The sequence below is a fragment of the Phalaenopsis equestris genome, unplaced genomic scaffold (genome assembly GCF_001263595.1).
Source record: "Phalaenopsis equestris unplaced genomic scaffold, ASM126359v1 Scaffold000123, whole genome shotgun sequence".
Taxonomy (NCBI): domain Eukaryota; kingdom Viridiplantae; phylum Streptophyta; class Magnoliopsida; order Asparagales; family Orchidaceae; genus Phalaenopsis; species Phalaenopsis equestris.
The window spans coordinates 159,632-168,243 of NW_018164565.1; positions in this window are offsets into that span (position 1 = coordinate 159,632).

Sequence of the window (8,612 nt, forward strand, 5' to 3'; positions counted from 1 at the left end):
TATATATATATATATATATATGCCACAAATCACATATAAATAATTATAAAAGATAGGTAGCTAGGGCTTTGAGAGATGAAGAGGTCCAACCGGGAGTGTTGGTTTCTGTGGAGGAGAGTAGTCACAATGCCCCAATCTTTGATTTTTATAATGAGGGCAAAGTTTTCAAGAGAGAGTGGGAAAGTCACGTGACCAAGTTGATAGAAGGATGCAAAGGCTGTTGTGAATGAAGGAAAATCACAAAATATTTGCAATTTAGGAAAGACATAGGCAATGATTGTGCGGGGACAGTGTTCGGCTTAGTTTGTTTGTGGTTTGATCTATTGTAAGGTACAAACTTGTATGACTGAGATAATTGAACTAGATCGAACTATTTTTGGAGTGCTAAGTTCCTATTACTAGCCAATCAATAGTTACACATTCATCCAAGACAACTTTCTATCGACAGAATTAAAGCCAATATCTCAGCTGAACTTTGCTAATTAAAGTCACAAGTTAATGAGAGATCAAATCAAACAAATTTTTTTTTTACCTTTTTATTTATGCTGACGTTGGGTCAAATTGAGATATATCATCCGCAACAGTGCAACAATTTCCATGTATAGTACAATTAGGCTTTAGGCATCTATCATGACTCCTGTGTGCACCGTCAAGCTGTAAGCCCTAACAATTAATATTGCCAACGAATATTGTTAAAGTTAAGAGGTCGTGGTCAGTTCCAAAGCCAACTTTAAAGGCAATAAGATGGTTAAGCACGACAAGTCATCCTCTCACGACAAAAAAATCTGAGTAGTCTTTTGACTTGCACGCATTGGCTGGGAGCATGTCATATTCCTAGCTTGGTTGGCTAGCAACTTCAGCAGTGCTTTACAAAATCAAAAGCCAACTAACTAATTAGCTCAAGAAATTATTCCCTTAAAATCGTTTAGACTTTTTTATTGCAATGCTTCATATGTTATTAACATTTATTTTTCCTATGTCGTCTTAATTATATATTAACATTGCAACAAAAAAAGTCTTCAACGTTCGTGCAAAACTGCGTTGCTAATTATTATATACATTCATACACACACACACACACACACTATATATATATATATATATATAATAACACTTTGCGGAGAAGGAAAAAAAAAAAAAAAAAAAAAAAAAAAAAAAAAAAAAAAAAAAAAACTGATCTCAAACCCTACATGAATGTTGTTGCAGGAGTTTTTTTCCCCTTTTTTTTACAAATTTGCTGTTGTGTTCTCTGAGTTATTTCTATATTTATTTTTATTTTATAAGGCATGCATACTTATGTTTGATAATTTTCTCGCTAAGAATGGGGCGAGGTAAATAGGCAATTTTTCTTTCATATAATAGTTTCATGTAGCACAAGAAACATAGCCATTTATAAATCAAGCACCAAGATGGTTTTTTGAATTATGAAATCGATGCATTTATACCTATCACGATCAAACCATTATTAACAGATAAAAATGAAAAATATGGGTTGGGGCGTTGTATGACCTATGATATTTGAGTAAGAGTTTGAAAAATGTATGAAATAAAATGCTTGATTTGTAAATAGCAATGTTTTGGATGCCCTGTATGTAATCACCCATATTTTTTTTTAAATGTTTTAGTAAATTTAGTTATAAACATACATTGCATATATATAAAACTTTGAACACAAATATTTTAAAAGAAAACTAGCATTTTCTTTCAATGACCAAAAAAAAAGAAGTTTGATTTATTCGATGTAGGACCACCACTTTCCTAAGCATTGTTCTCCATTTCTATGCAAAATGCCACCTAAACTCGTGCTTTTTTTCCTTTTTGGTCTAAAGATGCCATAAGATGTAATGTTAGATTTGAAAAATATACTTTTAGATATCTTTATAATTGTTGAATATTGACGTCTCAACTCTTTTTTTTCAAAAATAATGTAATTATTTATTCATATAATATTTTGCAATTGAATTCAATGGTGAATGTGTGACAAGCTTTTTCTTTCCCCAAATTATACTTTTCACCTCTGCTTTTAATATCTAGATGGTTGTTTCTTAAGGACTACCTACTAGCTTGAAAGTCTTATCATCATTATTCTAATGTAAGGATTATAGGGTCCCTGCAAGAGTAATAGTTTTTAAAATACACGTACGCTAGAAAGTTGCTTTTGTGTAATGTTTGATTACTAGAATTTTAACTATGTGGACAGGTCTCCTTATTTGGAATCATAATTTCGTTTTATGGTGAGCTTTTCCTGTCTCTCCTAATTAAATAACTTTGGTATCTGTGTTAGTTAGTATAAGAATACATGGTTGTGGTGGGATCCACTTTAGAAACCCCTTTCTTTTTTCGCTTTGTTTGCTCTACCTTTCCTCTATAAAAAAAGGGCCTTTACTGGAATTCAGACTCCAATCTGCAAAAAGAGCTTTATACAAGGGGAGATAAAAGAGACTATGGAGTGCACCCTCTAAAGAAAACATGGAGATTAGTGTCGGATATTTTTGACATTTATAATTGTCAGATATTTCCGACGCTAAACATACATATTTCCGACGTTAATCAAGTTTAGCGTCAGATTAATGTTGAAAAAATTTTGACTTTAAAATGGGCATCACTAATTAATTTTACATCGACATTGCGTAAAATTTTTATTTGCGTCGGATATAGCATCTCAAGATTGTCGCTGTGAATTTTTGTCGAGAAAATTGTCGACACTAAGTTTAGGTTGGTCCATACTAATTGGCGTTGACAAAGGTGGACACAAGACACTAGTTAGTGTCAAGCTTATTCCAATGCAAATTTGCATGTAGCGTCGAATTAAGATGACAGATATCGAGCCAATTGTTGTTGTTCTTGCATTGGAACATTTTGACGTTGATCTGATGCTAATTCATTGTAAATCAATAAGAAAAAAAATAGAGCATAACAATAAGATTTTCCCATGCCTGCACATACGCAACATAATATCATATTTATCTATAATCAAAACCGAGAAAAAGAAATTACCAACATATCTAAATAATGATAACAAATTAAATTAAAGATAAACGTATCAAAGCGTTCAAAGTTCAAAATTACAGGAACTGAAAATAAACAAACATAAATGAAAATAAAAACTAATCAACCACTATGATGGGGAACATCAACAAACTCATAACAAAAATCTTAATCCTACACCTCATCCTCCTCATGCTCTTGCTCCTCCTCCTCCTCCAAATCCTCGTAAAAATCACTCATATGTCATTTGCCCTAGTGATCAAACTCTTTGTCGTGCATGCTAGACCATATAAAACCATATGCTGGCCTTCATGCACTTGTCGAAGCTCTTCATTCATCAACATGACCCGCCTGGCAAGCTCCTCATGCTAAGCCTATAATGAGCTAGGACCACCCACAGCTGCATAAGAGCGCTCGACCTCCAATTCTATGCCTTTTGCGCCTAGGTTGTACACCTTCCCCTTCTTCTTCCTCGTCGCTTGCATTCGCATCTCAAAAACAAACTAGCGAACGAAGAGGTCTGGCTAGCCACCTTTCTATGTCTCTTCCAGAGATGTTCTCACTCCTTCTACATAACAAAACTTAAACATTGATTGTAATTTTAAATATTAATAGCAAAAAAAATGATTAAATTTTCTTAACTTATAGGCACACTGAGAGTGGTCGGAGACCCATTGTCGTTTGTCTGAGCGCCAATATGTGAGGACATGTAAGTCTGCAGTGGATGGCTCTTGGACAAGCTCCTTGACCTGTATACATGATCAAATAAATATAAGAATCACATAATTACGTAAGTCTTTAAGCTTCTGAACTTTGAGATAATTTTACTAGTCTCTCGTAGTGCTCTGTGTGGGGGATTGAAACTCTAATGTGGAGTGCGGCCCCTCTAGCTCCTTCCATTGTTTGATTCTGCTGGTTTATCTATCTTTTCCATTAGTATTTCGGAGAGGACGAAGCTCTATTCAAATCAGCCCAAACATCCTCATCTACTCACGTGGTCCTTTGCCCCTTCTTATATGCTGTGGTGAACATATCTATGAGCTGATGGCTGTCACTAACCTTAAAAAGTGTCGAATCTAGTGGTGATATTTTGACAACCAGTAGAAGGACTTCTTCAAAGTAGAAATTATGTAAGTTTGATTAATATAAAAAAAAGTAAAAATCAAATTTTTATTTCAAATTAAAATATCATACCTTGAACTCCAATCCAGATCTGTTTTCATGAGAAAAACTACTGATCATATTGTCTCCGACTGCTCTCCGTTATCTCTATCATGGGTGGTCTAGGTGGGAAGAACCTGAAATTGAAATAGAAGTTATAAAAAAAAATGAGATGAAATTTTGAAATTACTAACCTGGTAAAAAGAAAGTTGATTTACAGGTCTCCCTCTGGAACAATATAAACTCTGCCAGTAGAGTCGGCCATATGATGTTTAAGAGACAAGGGCCTTTGAAGTCTGTATTGTCCAAACCCAACCATTTAGGAAGACTGCTCAATGGGACAGTGGAATTGATTAAATTTGATACCATCTACACCCCTAGAGTTGAAATCAAAGCTTAAGTTATTGTTGAATTCTTAGTTGATTTCTCTGAAAGAATATTAGATGAAGAAATCAACACAAAAAAAGATAAGCTATGATACTCCATGTAGATGGAGCTTCCAGAAAAATGCAAAAAAAAAAAAAAAAAAAAAAAAAAAAAAAAATTTTGCACAGCCCTTCCAAATAAATCTTAAGTCACTCAATTCAGCATGCCTTTGTTGCCTCCAACAATCAAGCAGAATATGAGACACTAGTTGTTGTCTCCAACAATCAAACAGAATATGAGACACTAGTTGTTGGCCTAATGTTTGTAATAAGGATCATAGTGACCCATCTTCTAGTCAAATCAAACTCTTAGACAGTAGTAAATCAGATGAACAATTTGTTTGAAACATGGAATGAGGTGGTGCTCAAATACTTGATGGGTTAAAACATAGATAAGCAAGCTTGAGCATTTCTAGATTGAAAACATCCCACGCGAAGAAAACCAATTTTATAACCTACTATCCAAAAGAGATGGTCCCTACGAAAAATGGTCTGTCGCATTAGATTGGTTGAACATTAAATAAGCCAGAGTCATAAGCATATAAATATAATCAACCAATAGTTGGGTTGATCAATATTATAATATCTATCATTAGACATGGTCCCGCATACATAAGAGATCCTCATCAGTTAAAGATCACGACCACATACTACTTGATCATCGGTAGGGAGCTTTTCCGAAATAACTATCACTCCCACCTTTCTTAGCTGAGTTAGGGAAGACCAAAAAAATTGGAATTCTGTAGGAAGCTCACTTAGGGAAATGCAGAACCCACTTCGGTGAAAGAACCCTTGAGAGTAGAATTCTCAGGCAAGACTAATATTTCCCTATGCTTTGGAAAGATATCGAGGAATTTTCTAAGAGATGAATTCAATGTTAAAAATTCGCCTCATGTGACTTCAAACATCACACACATTTCAACCAATAAATAAGTCTCGACCTTTCACAACGTGAGGAAAAGACCTGTAAGGTCCTCCTCCTCTAGGAAAAGGACAAAAAAATGTATATCTTCATCATGATAAATTTTTTCTCCAAATGGATACGTTGACCTAATTTTTTGTTGAGATCTAGTCTTTAAGAGCCTAGGATTTTCTTATTGACTATTCCTAGAGGACTAGTGATGGTACCCTCACCAATAGAAATTCCAAATTCTTCTTTGTTCATTTTGAAGTTCTAGATGTTAGTTCTAACCTCGAGCACTTAGTAGGTGGAGCCAATATGGGAGAACTCAAGAGAGTTCCCCGTAGGACTGTCTAACCTTAAGGTTAACCATGGGTGATATGGCTTGGTCTGGTACACACTTGCACTTCACACTTCCACTTGCAACCTTGAACCCTAACCTACACATGTCCAGTTTAGTTCCCTTGCCTCTTTGGAGACCCATGTGGGCGGTCCCCCAAATCCTTAGTCCTTGAATAGGGTAGATAAGACCAGCACATGGAGAATCCAAAGTGGGGTTTCTTTGGTCTCATCGCACCATGAGGGTAATTCTATGATCAACATTTGCATCAAACCTCAACCTTACCTAATTACCTAATTTTGCCCTTAGCACCCCAAAATTCCAAGGTTGGTCCAAATTCCTCAATTTGTTCAAAAATCATTTCAAATCATTTCATGCCATCCAAATTACTCAAAACACTCCAAAATTTTCATATTTACCAAAATACCACCAAATTTGTCAAAATTACCAAAATGCCCTTGGTGGCCCAAAAATTCCCAAAACCTCCAAAATCATTCCAAATCACTCCAAATATTTTCAAAATCAATTTGAACCACTCTATTGGGTCTAATTTGACCAAATTGACCAACTTTGACTAAAATCCCAAAATTGCCCCTGAGTGCTTAAAGTCCCCATATCACCCCAATTTTCCCTCAATTGATCTCAGAACTCCTCAATTTCAATTATAAACTCAAATTCATCATGTCCTAATCCAATTGAGACAAAATTTAAGTCCAATTAAACCCAATTCCAAATAAGTGAATTGCCTCAAATTGATCCAAAGTCCAAAAATCCCTCAAATTGAGCTTCATGATCAATCAAATGTCCAAATTACAAATTTACATCAAATTAAATATATCTAAATTCAATTTCAACCAGTTCCAAATCCATTTGACTAGCTAATACACCTAAAATATATAGTATTTTTAGACACATTTTTTACCTATTTTTTGAAATATTGTGCTTTAATGAAAGATATTTGTGTGTTATTCTTTCAGGTACAAGTAAAAATGTGAAAAATGCTAAAAGGTAAAAATGTGAAAAATGCTACAAGTAAAAATGTGAAAAATGCTAAAAGGAGTGAAAAAGGATCAAATTTGGAGCAAAAATGTGAAAATGGTGCAAAAGTGTTTTGGCGCCTAAGGGCCAAATCCGACTCTTAAGCGCCGGTGAAATAGAGAAGACCACGCCTAAGCACCAGAGACCCCATGCTTAAGCACCAGAAGCAGTTATGTGACGGTTTACTTCATTTTGCCAAATTTTGAAGGGACATTTGAGGCACCTATTGGCTAAAGAGGGTGGTTATGACCCCTAAAAATAAAAATATGATTAAAAGACTTGTGAAAGGAGGTATCTTTTGGAGAATACATCGAATTGGGACACATTTTGAAGAGTTATCAAGGCATCTCTTGGAGATTTATAAAAGAAGGAAGTTAAGACTTTTTGAAGTGTACTTGAAAGTTCTGAAATGTGTTAGAAAGGGGAAGTTTTGAGAGATAATTTTGGAAAGATTTTCAGGCACCAAAAATTAACTTTATCCTTTTTGTTTTTAGTTTTATTGTGAGAATCAAGAGTGTTGTAAAAGAGAAGAGGTTCAAAGGAACTTCAAGAGTTTGGTGGAGAATTTGAGATAAGTTTTTATCTTTTATTTTGAACTAATTTTGGTTTTAATCGAGACTTCTTGTTAGTTTGACAATGATTCCTACTTTTAAACTAAAGTGTGGTTTTGTTTTCTCCATGAATTCTGAGTAGTTTTCTTTAGCTTTCTCCTTAAAATGATAAGTAATTAAAAGGTTGGATGGAAGTTGTGGAGAGTGTTGATCTTTAATGTTGGAAGAAGTTGTGATGATTTAAATCCATGTACTTCATTTACTTCTTGATTTGACCTATCCAGATGTTAAAATTTGTTGTGAGAACATGTAAAAACTGGGCTGGTATTGTCTCAATCAACAATTGGAAAGAATCTCATGAGGTTGTATGAATGAGAATGTAATTCATATAATTGAGTGCAAATAAATAGGGAACTAAACTTTGATGGGTGTATAGTTAGAGGACTTTACTGTGACAGGTTAAAGCCCCCAACTTGGTTTATTATTTTAGGTTCTAATACGAGATGTTACCCCCCAGGTGGAGGGAATCAAGGGAACTCTAGGGTGAGAGCTGGTATCTTCCCTGCCTAGCCGGTCTTCAGAACTATTCAAACTTTAAATTAGCTAATGTTCTTTATAACATCTCTAGTAAGGATAAAGAATATTATTGCTCTTATTTAGCACAACACAATTTGCATACTTCCACAAGTACTTATTACTGATTCATACTGATTCATGATAAGTAGAAAAATATTTTCATATCAAGTGTTTTTCTTTTATATAAACTCAAGTTATCTTTAAAAGTTTTATTATTTTGTCAAAATATCAAAAATACCAAAAATAATTGAATTTTACTTAAGTAATTGTCTTTTTAAAAATAGAAAGTTTGTGCATATTGCGTATTTTTCCTATGGGTTCGATATTCAGTTCTTAATCAAAAAGTTCTATATTACTTGATAACGATGCATATACTTGAGTAGTATCCATATATATATATTAAAAAGTTAAATTATTATTTTCTCCAGGATCAAGTTTTTGATTCTGTTGCAAAGTAAGATTACATAAGTGAAAAAAGATCATTAAAGTCATTGTTATACTGTTGCATATAGACAACCGGAATCACTAGCCCATGATCAATTTTAAAATTCAAGATCACCATCATGTTAAAGGCCCATACCAATGTGCATTTCTAAAAATGAATTTCATAAAATCCTAAAAGCCCAAATTGA